A 10,952-nucleotide genomic window follows, 5' to 3' on the forward strand; every position below is an offset into this window, starting at 1 on the left:
AATTACCCATACATTTCCTTTATGCCTCAAATAAATTGCTTGTTGAACCATATTTTCTTCAGCTCTCCCATCCAGGCTTCATGTAAAGTCTTCACTAAACCAACACAAGAAATTCAAAGCCAGCTCTAGGCAAAAAGAAAGCAGATTTCAAGCACAACTGAGAAGATGACATGGACACCTGAATTATTTTACTTTGGACTGACCACATATTTGAATATCCAGTGGCTGAAAAGAAAAGCCACAGAAGCTCAAATGTCCTTTTTAATGCCAAATTTTGGAGCCTCAGGGAATCCCTTGCTGCTCTTTGCAGACTAAACAAGTTCTCAGCAATACAGTCCAAGTGACAGAAACTGTAGACAAAGGGTTTTTTGGTAAGCCTTGTTTCAAGCATACAACGTGAGATGCTCATTTATGAAACTAACCCACCCTGACAGTTCTCCCACGCCACAGCAGCGTGAGTTGCAGCCATCCAGCTCAGTGCCAGAGCAGCTCTCTGTGAAATGTGCACAAGGGTTTGTCAGCTGTGTGGAGTGACACACCAGACGTGCTGTCCTGCTTTGCCCACTTGCTCTCTGCTTTCAAGATTGCTTTAAAAGAATGCGCACAAGGAAGGAGTATGAGATATGAGCTGCTGGTTACCACCAGGGATAGCTGATATCAGGACCCTGGGATTTTATCTTCAACTTTGTCTTGCCCTCTCTGGTTTAGGGTTAAGCCCAGACAAAGTCAGAATTTCTGCCCCACAAGCATTAGGAAGACAAGTGAGAAGGTGTTTTACTCTGCATCCCATGTAGCATTTTAACTGTTTAATAGAAAGTGAGATTATTTACTTTTAAATGTTGTGATGGATATTACCCAGCTGTGATTCAGTTAGCCTCAGAAAGTTTAACTATACTGCCTGTTCAGCATCATGAGCCTACCAAATATTAGGGGCCCATCATTTTCTGTCCCCCTGGAAGCAGCATAGTTCTTCTACAGAAGCCTGAGCATATCAAACTGCAGACTGCCCCCATTGCTCTTCATTGTTCCTCACATTGCTAATGACAAAAATGACTTAGCAAAATACAACCATGTTATTTATTTTTGAAAACTCTATTCCTCTTTATCTGCAAAAATAAGAAAATTCTTACCCAGACTTCAACGTGCTTTATTTTAAACTCTGAGAGAATATTGCCAAAGGTCATGTTATCTTTAGCTTACTTCACTTGTGTAACAGTGACTAGATACTGACTAAACTGAACACTTGCCCCTCACCACACAGCACTGGTGCATGGCTATAGCTGTTCCTGCTAATCTATTAAGATAAGTGTATTTATTATTTTTAAAACAAGTACAAACACACACCTGAAGGCAGATATTTCCACAGTTATCTTTCACCTTTATATAGCACAGGTTAAAGTGAGAATTCGGTGCCTTACACATGGCCCTGTTGCACTATGGGCATTGATGGTGAATTCTTACACAGTGAAAAAAGGACTGTTCAGCTATTTAAACTTAGTAACTCTACAGGCAGGCCTTAGTTTAAAACTGTGGCAGAAATTGGTGCATAAACTGTGGCAGAAATTGCTGCAGATTTTGTTTACAAAGTTACTTAATCCTTTTACAGACTATGTCAAGAGCAAAGATTTGATTCTTGTTCAAGTCCAGTCCATCACACTTTCTCAGGTTTTAACATTACTCAGATTTGCTTACATTTCATTTTAGCAATTACTTTCTAAGAAATACCAATTTGAAGATATTTCTCCAGCTTCAGCAGTAAATATAGTTACTCTGTTCTGATGTGAACTGCAAGATAAAAACTCAGGGTCCTTATTTATTGAGTAGCAAAGAAACTGGAAGCCAGTGTCCCTGTCTTGCTGTCCCCTTTCTTGAATAACCCTTGTTTCTGAGACTCGAGGACCCAAACAGGGGGCTGGTTGTTGGGCTTTTCCTTACAGCTCCGGCTTCTTTTAGCCAGATCCTGGGCTCACAGCACTGGGCTGCCCATGCCCATTCAGCCACATTCTTGGCTGCTGGCTCCTTCCCTTGCCTGTTTCTATGGCACTTCCACATCCCCCTCCCACCTGCATCTCTGCTCACAACACCACTAAATGAGAATCTTTGTTTGGGCTCGGGACAGGAGCAGGCTTTTTGATAGAGCTGCCTTTTTTTCCTGGCATGTGGAAAGTAAACACTACACTCCCCAGCTTTAAGCAAATGTTAAGCTTCACCTATAATAGCATTAATACTTACAACTTCGTTGCACACAAATCAATCTAAAGAGCAGCTCTTTCCACCACATCCTCCCTTTGATTTCAAAAATGATGTTTCTGGATTGCATCTGTGCATTGCTATATTGATATATTCGATCAATCTTTGCCACTCAGATTCTTGCTATAATTAAGACCCCTGAATGAATAAAGCATCATCCCAATGGCAAAAGACTTAGATATTCTAGCAATAAACAAAATATAAGAAATTATAAAACTAACCTGTGATGTGGTTGGAAAAGAAAATGTTTCAGAACATCATTGGGTGAATGAATACTCATCTACTGAAATGAATGCTGTGTGAACCCACTTTCCTGCTACCTTCAAATGTTCGGAGTTAAGAGCCCTCTTAGTAGCATTTCATGCAAAGACAAATGCAGGCATCCCAGTGAAGAACATGAAACTAATTAGCTGAGTTGGTCTGTGTAATTCTAGACCACAATAGTTTATAATCAGAAACAGTGACTGAAGGGGTTTGACTGGACTGATCAGAAGGCTCCTCCTCAGCTCTCAGCATTTAGCATTGTCATAGACAACAAGAGGTTCATCCTCCCCATCAATGCCTGCTGTGGACAGAGGAGCTGTGCTTCACCCCACACTTTAAGCACACAGCAGCTGAGACCCATTTTGGCCTTGATGTGCAGTCCAATTACAGGTTAAACAAAACATTGAACAGTAACCCCAGAATATGCCCCAGCATCTGCCACTGCAGAGCATCAGAATGGAAATTCCTGGCCCATCCTCACGAGAGCATTATTCCACTACATGGGTTTGTTTGTTTAACCTCTTTTTATTCTCCAACTAGATTTGAGGTTGAACAACAGGCTCTGGAATTACTCCCCTAGGGACAATGGCTGACCCTCACAATCTGACAACCATCTGCTGAAAGTAAATTTAGGGAAAATATGCCCATACAGTCCTGGCTGGCAAAAAAAACACACAGAATATAAGCAATTCAAACCAAACTGAAAAAGTGGCCAAGGAGCCATTGCATTACCTTGGTTTTATAGCAAGGACTTTGCAATACAGCAACATAGCTATAATAAAAATCTGATTCCTAATGTGGGAAATATAAAACAAAGCAATAGTATTCCCAGTTTTTTTTTTTTTTTCTGAAGCAGAATGCCATGGTTTTTTCTCCCTTCAGTTCATTTAAAATGAATGTCATTATACACAGTCAAGTCTTGGCCACTATAACTAGACCCAAAGGAATTGAGGAAGATCATTGAGTGGAGTGGCAAGACAGAAGGTCATCAAACCAGAACCATATTACTCTCCTGTGACATCTGATGGAGCCATGACAGCAGCTTGGATGCTAGATAACATGAATATTCATCTTTATGATTTACAAGTTACACTGTGACTTTGGAGTGACACTTGTAATGTGCCCTTGCAGTACCTTTGTGACATTCTGCGGAATGAGTAGTGTCAGAACTCTGGCATGAAGTATCACCCACTTTATTATTATTATTATTATCATTATCTCTTATTGTGAATCAGCCCCTGCACTTGGAAGAAGATGTAAGCAACGGGCCTGAATAGTAAAGAGATGTACTAGCAGATTTGTAAAAGAAGTCAATAGAATGCTGCTACCTCAAAGCATTTTCCCAAAGAAGCTGTGACCTCTACGTATGCAGCTCTAATAACAAAATCAGTGGTTTCCACAATGAAACCACAATGAAAACATTTACACCAGAAAGTTGCCCTCCTCTGGAGAAGTCTCATTTCAGTTCAGAGGCAGATAGGACAAAAATAATAACTGTCCTGAGCTTCTAAGAGAAGTTTCTTAGAGAGAAAACTTACAGAGGCAGGTTGAGCTAGCAGAGGTCCATCTTGGCCACTCCTGCAGATGTAGTGCTCCTGTAAACCTCTGCTTGGCCTGGAACTTTTTCTTGAATAAATAGCACACCCATAACAATTAAGACTCACGTTACAGTGTGCCTCTAAAGTTTGGCTACTTTCTATATGGAGATAAGAGCATTCTATGAAAAATCAGGCTACCAAGGGAGATCTGCTTGTCTTCCTGCTTCAAAGGAAGAAAAACAATAAAACCCCACTCTCTTCAGCGTCTTCCAGCCCCTGACACAGAGCTATCGAAGAGTCATACTAACACAATGAGCTAAAGACCTGGGATTATTCACCGGGAGGGGAGACCTCCTGAAGTCCTGAACGCTTTCTTCTGGAGTAACGCTATTTAACAGAAGAACTTGAACAAAGTGCTGCGGGGCAAAACATGGAATACTTTGGTGACGAGCTACGGAAAGATTTAAAACCTCCCTCCCGCCGATTTCCTCCATCCATTACTTCTTTTATTAGCAGTTGTTCGGCTGTTCCGAGTCCCCTCCCGTCCCGTCCCGGTGTCCCCCATCCAGCGGTGCTGCGTCCCCACGGGCGCCCCGCTGGAATGAGCCCAGCGGGACGAGCAAAAGCTCTGGCCCGTACGGGGATCGAACCCGCGACCTTGGCGTTATTAGCACCACGCTCTAACCAACTGAGCTAACCGGCCCGCACGCCCGCCTCTTCCCAGGAAGCGTGCCCAGTTCGTGTGGGAGCGACGCGGTGTCGTTCTCGCCGTCATCGCCCCAGCTCCCGCGGGGCCAGCGCCGCCTGCCCGGGCCTGGGAGCGCTCTCCGAGCCCGCTGTGCTCCTCACACAGACACCGTGCGCTGTTCTCTGGGCAGGGACACCCACACGCGCTTTCCCCGGCGGGGACAGGGAAGTGACAGCGCGGTGAGGCCGTGCAGGCTCTGTGTTTGTTTTTCCAGGCTCTTGGGCCGAGCCCCGGCCGTCTCCAGCCCTCCCCGGAGCATTTGGGGGCTTTGGGCGAGGCCTCCCGGGGCTCTTCCCACCCGGGTTGATCCATGGCGGAGCGAAACTCGGCGCAGCCTGCGGCAGGACTGAGGATAAGAGCCGCCGCACGCTGAAATTCGCCGGGCATGAGACAGGCCTGAAAGCACTTACCTCCCGTGAAGGAACACAGGGAAGAGTTACTCACAATCTCTTTCTAAGCCCTATTTTGTATTACACAGCCAAAGGTTTCGATTTTACCATGTTCATTTTCCTGGCTTAGACCGTTATTATTTAAAAAAAAAAAAAAAAAAAAAAGCTTTTCAAATACTTGGTCTTCTTGGCAGAACTCATTATAGAGGAAAAAAAAAACATGGAGTATCTATATCTCAGCCTGGGATGAGACTGACTCAGGATCACTGTTTTTTGTAGTCCACATTCATCCTCGTGATCAGTGATCCCACTCCCACTTTTTTTTTGCCTGATTTACACCATCAGTTCCCCTTTATTGCTGTTAGCCCATCTGCTTGGCAGCACTTTCCTCAAACACCCATCAAATTCCCCAAACCTCATTTTGCCCAGCTTCTTCATAAAGTCCTTCATCCCTAGGAGCAAACTGATCAAATCAATTGCCAACTCCAAACTGTCATTTCTCCTTCCCCTCTTCTGTTTGATGTCCATGAAATAGCAACCAGCCAACTGCCAGGAAGCCCATATGCTCTGGGATCTTGATAACCAGCTATATTTTCTGGGAAATGTCATCCTGTGTGAGGCTAAACTCACTCGAATATTTAAAAGCAAGGTCACATCTGGAACTTTAGGACAAAGATGACAAGTGAAAGGGCAAAAAGAAAACACAATCACAGAATTTCCTGAACTGGAAGAAATCCACAAAGATCGTTGAAGTCCAACTCGTGTTGGGCATTCTCCCAAACAAGCCACAGCATGGGTCTGTGTAGGGAGTCTGGGTACTCTCCAGACTGAGAGAACAATAATTGGCAGGTGCAGGAACAGCAGACCTTTTTTTGTGCATCTGTCAAATGGATTCTCAAATGGATTCTCACTTTGGTTTTAGGTAAGAAACTGTTAGGTAATTATTTTTTTGGTTAGTTGCTCCACAGACAGCAAGATAGCAGAGGTGAGGATTAATTGTTTTTCTCGACTTTCTGACCAGAATGTCAGGAGAAGCAGCTCAAGGCAGTAACCTATTGCCTAATTCATAGCTGTGCACCATTGTTTTTGAATCAAATCAGGTCCAATTATGCAATGAAAAAACTCAGTGCCCTTTGGCTGTTTCCTCTACCTGCTAGCTAGGCTAAGCCAACTTGTCTTTTTCGACAAAGTTTAATCAGCAAGATGCCAAATGCAAACCCCTGTTGTTCCAAACCCTATTCTACACACAGAAATAACATCCTGCCTTTTTAGGAGAGATTCAGTCAGGGCCTGCTGTACAAGCAACAGATTTTCTGTGATTAGACAGTGACAGATAACATAACAGTCCAGGAGATCAATGCTGCCTCCAGGAAAATAAAATTTTCTAATTGAACAGTAAACTCTGCTTTCTCTCCAGGGTGTGGGATCCATACTCTCAAGCAAAGAAACAAACCAGTTTAGAATGAGAAGCAGTTATCAGGCTATATACTGAGTATCTGTACTGTAATGGAATTTAGAGGTTGTACAAACAAAGCGTTTTCAAGTATTTTCCAGCACCATTGGTGTTAGAGAATTGTGCTTGGATGTGCTTTATCAAACAGAATCTGAGCTGTAAGGGTTTTGCTAATGCAGGGCCTCAGCTGGACGCCTCAACAAGTTCAGATTTTTACAGCACATTTGGAAGATCTGTGATAATGTTCCCCTCATAACCTAACCGTCATAGAGAGCATTTTCAAAAGCATCTATATTTAACAGGGGCGCACACAGACAGACAGCAGGACACTGAAGAACGAAGGTGGCCCAGGTGCTTGAGCTGTGTCTCAGCTCCCTCCAGTTGCCAGTTTCCTCTCTGCCACAAGTCACCCAGCACCACTGGACCTGAGCTCCCCTGCTCCTTCCCATCCCTGGCACGCAGCTGGCGCTGGAGCCAGCGGTGCCCTGCAGTGAGAGCAGTCCCAGCTCTGTGCTCCCAGCTGTCCCCCTGTACAGTACAGCCTGCAACTCCTGTACTTTTTGCTGGAATCCCAACAGCTGGGCCCCAGCCTGTTGTCAGTAGAGGAAAAGGATGCTTTCCTCAGACTCAGTGCAGTTCAAGATTACAAAGATGCTTCTGCCTCTGTGGCTAAGAAAATTACTTTGTTCCCTTCTCACAGGCAACACGTTGCCAAATAATAGAAGCTTCACACCCCCACTGTGCTGCGGCCTGTATTACACATCACATGCTGCCACAGGCCCTGCCATCATGAACCCTGCCTCTGTATGAGAGCAAGGCCATCTTCCAGAAGATATTTAGAGAGAAAGTAAAACACAGCATGCTCATGAGCTTCTCTCTGCCTCTGTCCCTCCTCACGTGCCTGTGCTGCAGGGCACATAAGGATCTTCTAACACACAGACCAGTAAGGCATCTTTCAATGTGATCTTTGGTTACTGCTCTCTTCCCAACCCAAAATGAATCTGAACCAGCAATTTATCAACGAAGTGTAGCTTTAGGCCTTCTGCAGCCACGTCCTGTTTCTTCTAATCTGTCATCAATTCAGAATTGACAACTAGCAAGAAAAAAATCATAAGCTGCCCAAATAAAAGGGTAGAACTAATGTTTTCAGTCTGAACCCTATGCAAGGATTTATTAATAAACTTGCCATTGAAATTTCACTCATAAGTATGCTAATTTAAGTGATTTGCATATGTCTGTACTTCAAAACAGAATAAATACCCATAAAGTTATATTTAATAACATTATTATTACCCCAATCCTAAAGTAAACATTTGGTGGTCATAAAGTGTTTGTTGAAGTTTTTAATGCTACATTTATAGAATACTATAGTTATAGATTTTTTTAATAAAACAGTCAAGAGGACTGTTCTTATCCAGCCATTATCAGTGTTCAGAACTAGAAATCTGCAGATTCAAAATCACATTTGGAAACAGGGCATTATATCCAGTAAAACCTTCACAATGCATTCCTGCTACAGCAATGCAACAATGTCATGCTTTGAACACAAAACCCAATCTTAGTTTTAGCTTCTGTGTTGGCCAGCAGTGAGTGAAGAAAACTCCAGAGTTCCAGGAAGAATAAAAACCTTCACATCAGCCACCTAAAGTGAACTATGAGCACATGCCTGCACACCGTCACTGTGCTTATTTAAGGCCATATGTACCACAAAGCATAGAATAGTTTGGGTTTGAAGGGAACTTAAATATCATCTAGCTCCAGCTCCCTCTGTCATAGGCAGGGACACCTTCCATTACACCAGAGCCTCATCTAACTTGGCCATGAGCACTTCCAGGGATGGGCATCCACAGCTTCCCTGTATAGTCTGTTCCAGTGTGCCTCACCACCCTCATGGTAGAGAGTTTCCCCTGTTCTCTGACGTAGGAGTAAACTATCCAAAGGGCACCACAAGTCCCACATTTCTCAGAAGACATGGCATATAGGAAACACCTACGTCTGGTATATCCTCTTAGCAGCCTACACCCCTAAAATAGTTTAGCAGCTATGCACATACAGCTGTCCCCTCCCACAGGCAGCACACTGGATTGAAACCCCAATAGTTGTTCCAGTGCCCAGGCTGCTGGCAGAAGACATGGCTGTAGAGATGTCTGGCTTGTTCACCTGTGCCATGGTTCCTGAATCTGGTTTATTCCCCTGGAAAATGTTTTGAGATGCTCTGCAATTCTCAGCCCCCCATCTAACACCAAGCATCAGTGTTTACCATTTGACATGCCACATTAAGCCTACAGTAAGCATTACAGGGGTCACCAGGATGAGTTATTATTAATACCATCTCATTATTAGTGCTGAAATTATTGGCAGCTTCTCCATTTGTCACTAATGCCTGTTTGCTTTGTTCCTGCTATTGATGGGCAGAATGGATTAGACTACATAAGCTTTACATCCAGCTCAAGTGATACTCTCCCACAGACAGAAATAAGAGTTTGATTTTTCCCTTTTTTATTCAGAAAAAAAATTATAAGTTTGAGCCTCATGAAACCATACTTATTCTTTTACATTTATGATGTGAAGATGGAAGTTAATTATTGCTCCAGAGCAGTTAGAAACTTTGTTCTAGTATATCTGTTTTATAAAAGGTCCATTTCCTGGTGGCTTTCATTAAAAAACCAACCCCTTAGAATGGTAAAGAGACAGTGTACCATGTGATTTCACTAAAACCTGTTTGCAGGTGAGTATGCTTGACTTTTAAGCAAGGACTGCAGAATTGCCACACAATTTCTTTTTATATGCTGAGGAAGCTGGTCAATGCAGTTCTTTCAAACCTGAATATTCAGGGAGGTATGTTTTACAAGCTACTTATATTTTAACTAGAAACAGTCAGGAACATCCTGACCAAGTAACAGGATGTCCCTCCCCCCTCACCCCAAAAAAAGATAAATTCAGACTTACTTTCTGTGAAGTTGCTGAAATCACTTCCTTCTCCCTCTTTGGCTTTTACCCCTGCTCCCAGCTACAGAGCTTACATAGAAGAGCAGTACACCAGAAAATGTATTTTGCATTAAAGCAAAATCTGCCTTCTATTCAATGAGGCTTTACAAATGAAGTATTTTTTCCCTAATATGCCAGGACTCTGTACCTTTAGTCTGCATTGCAATACTAAGTGTCTTTATTACAATTCACAGTATTTCCTTGTGAAAAGTCCAATTTGTGATCAGACAAGTGTCCATTAGCCTTCATTCAAAACCAATGCCATAGCAATAATTTTTTTATTAGACCTGTAAAACCTGTTGTTTCTGGCCCTCCTATTCCTTCAGTCCAAGCAGACATCCTCTCTTCTGTTCTGTAACACACCCAGCGGTCATTAAATTTCCATTTGAAAAGAATTAAAAAGGACTATAATTTTTATGCGATTAAATTGGACCAATTATTTCTTGAAGCCACAAGCGTATAATTTCCTATAAGCACTGAAGAAAAATCAATATCCCAAGTTCATAAATTATTTATTACTCCATCAGGCTGCCATTTGTTAACATAACAGAAGTACGCCATTCTGGACCTGAACAAGAACTGCAGCTTTCATTCATATAGATAAAAAAGATGCACACAAAAAACCCCAGTGAACTTAAAGAACCAAATACCAGAAGTACTCCTGGCTTCCTATGCCCCTGCTCCCTGAAAACAGCTATTTCTCCATAAGAAATGCTGGGAAACAAAGTGTCTCTATATTAATAAAATGTCACGCATGGTTCACATCAGAGGTGACACTTAAGTACTTTGGTGGATTTCTCGCTAATTTTGTAATGAGTTCCATGTACAACCTACAATTACAGTTAGTGCGTATGGAACCAAGTTTCTGAATGTTGGAAGCAGTGTTCAGTGTAACTTCAAAGTATTTAAAGAGAAATCACATATTATTTCTGTAATTTTTTGTGTTGATTTTCTTAATGCCATGAAGGATGCAGCAGTACATACCATTTATCTACAAGTTTTTTTGTTGGTTATTTTTTTTCAAACCTAGTATGGTCAGTGTCAGTTTTCTCAGCTTCTGTCACAGTCCACAGCATTGTCACTGCTCAACACTCACACGGCTCTTTTCATCTTTACATGTAAGAGCAATAGGTTTTTGCAACCACCACATACATTAACAATTATTTTCCTTAAGTCAGAGGAAGAAGCAGCTGAAGTATTCAGAAAAATCAGGGATTCATGCAAGGCAAAACACTCACTCTACAGTACACATCATGATGAGCTTTCAAACCATTACATGTCTTGAAAAAAGCATTTGAGGCCAGTTAGAGAAGAATCTAGCT

General features: G+C 42.5%; 1 non-coding gene across 1 annotated transcript; it reads right to left on the reverse strand.

Annotated features, from left to right (window-relative positions):
• Positions 1 to 4,681: 4,681 nt before the first annotated feature.
• TRNAI-AAU (transfer RNA isoleucine (anticodon AAU)) lies at positions 4,682 to 4,755 on the reverse strand. The gene has a single exon. It is a non-coding gene; the product is annotated as a tRNA-Ile (tRNA).
• Between the last annotated feature and the right edge of the window lie 6,197 nt (positions 4,756 to 10,952).

The sequence above is a fragment of the Agelaius tricolor genome, unplaced genomic scaffold (genome assembly GCF_023055355.1).
Source record: "Agelaius tricolor isolate 1412-34295 unplaced genomic scaffold, bAgeTri1.0.p SCAF_9, whole genome shotgun sequence".
NCBI lineage: Eukaryota > Metazoa > Chordata > Aves > Passeriformes > Icteridae > Agelaius > Agelaius tricolor.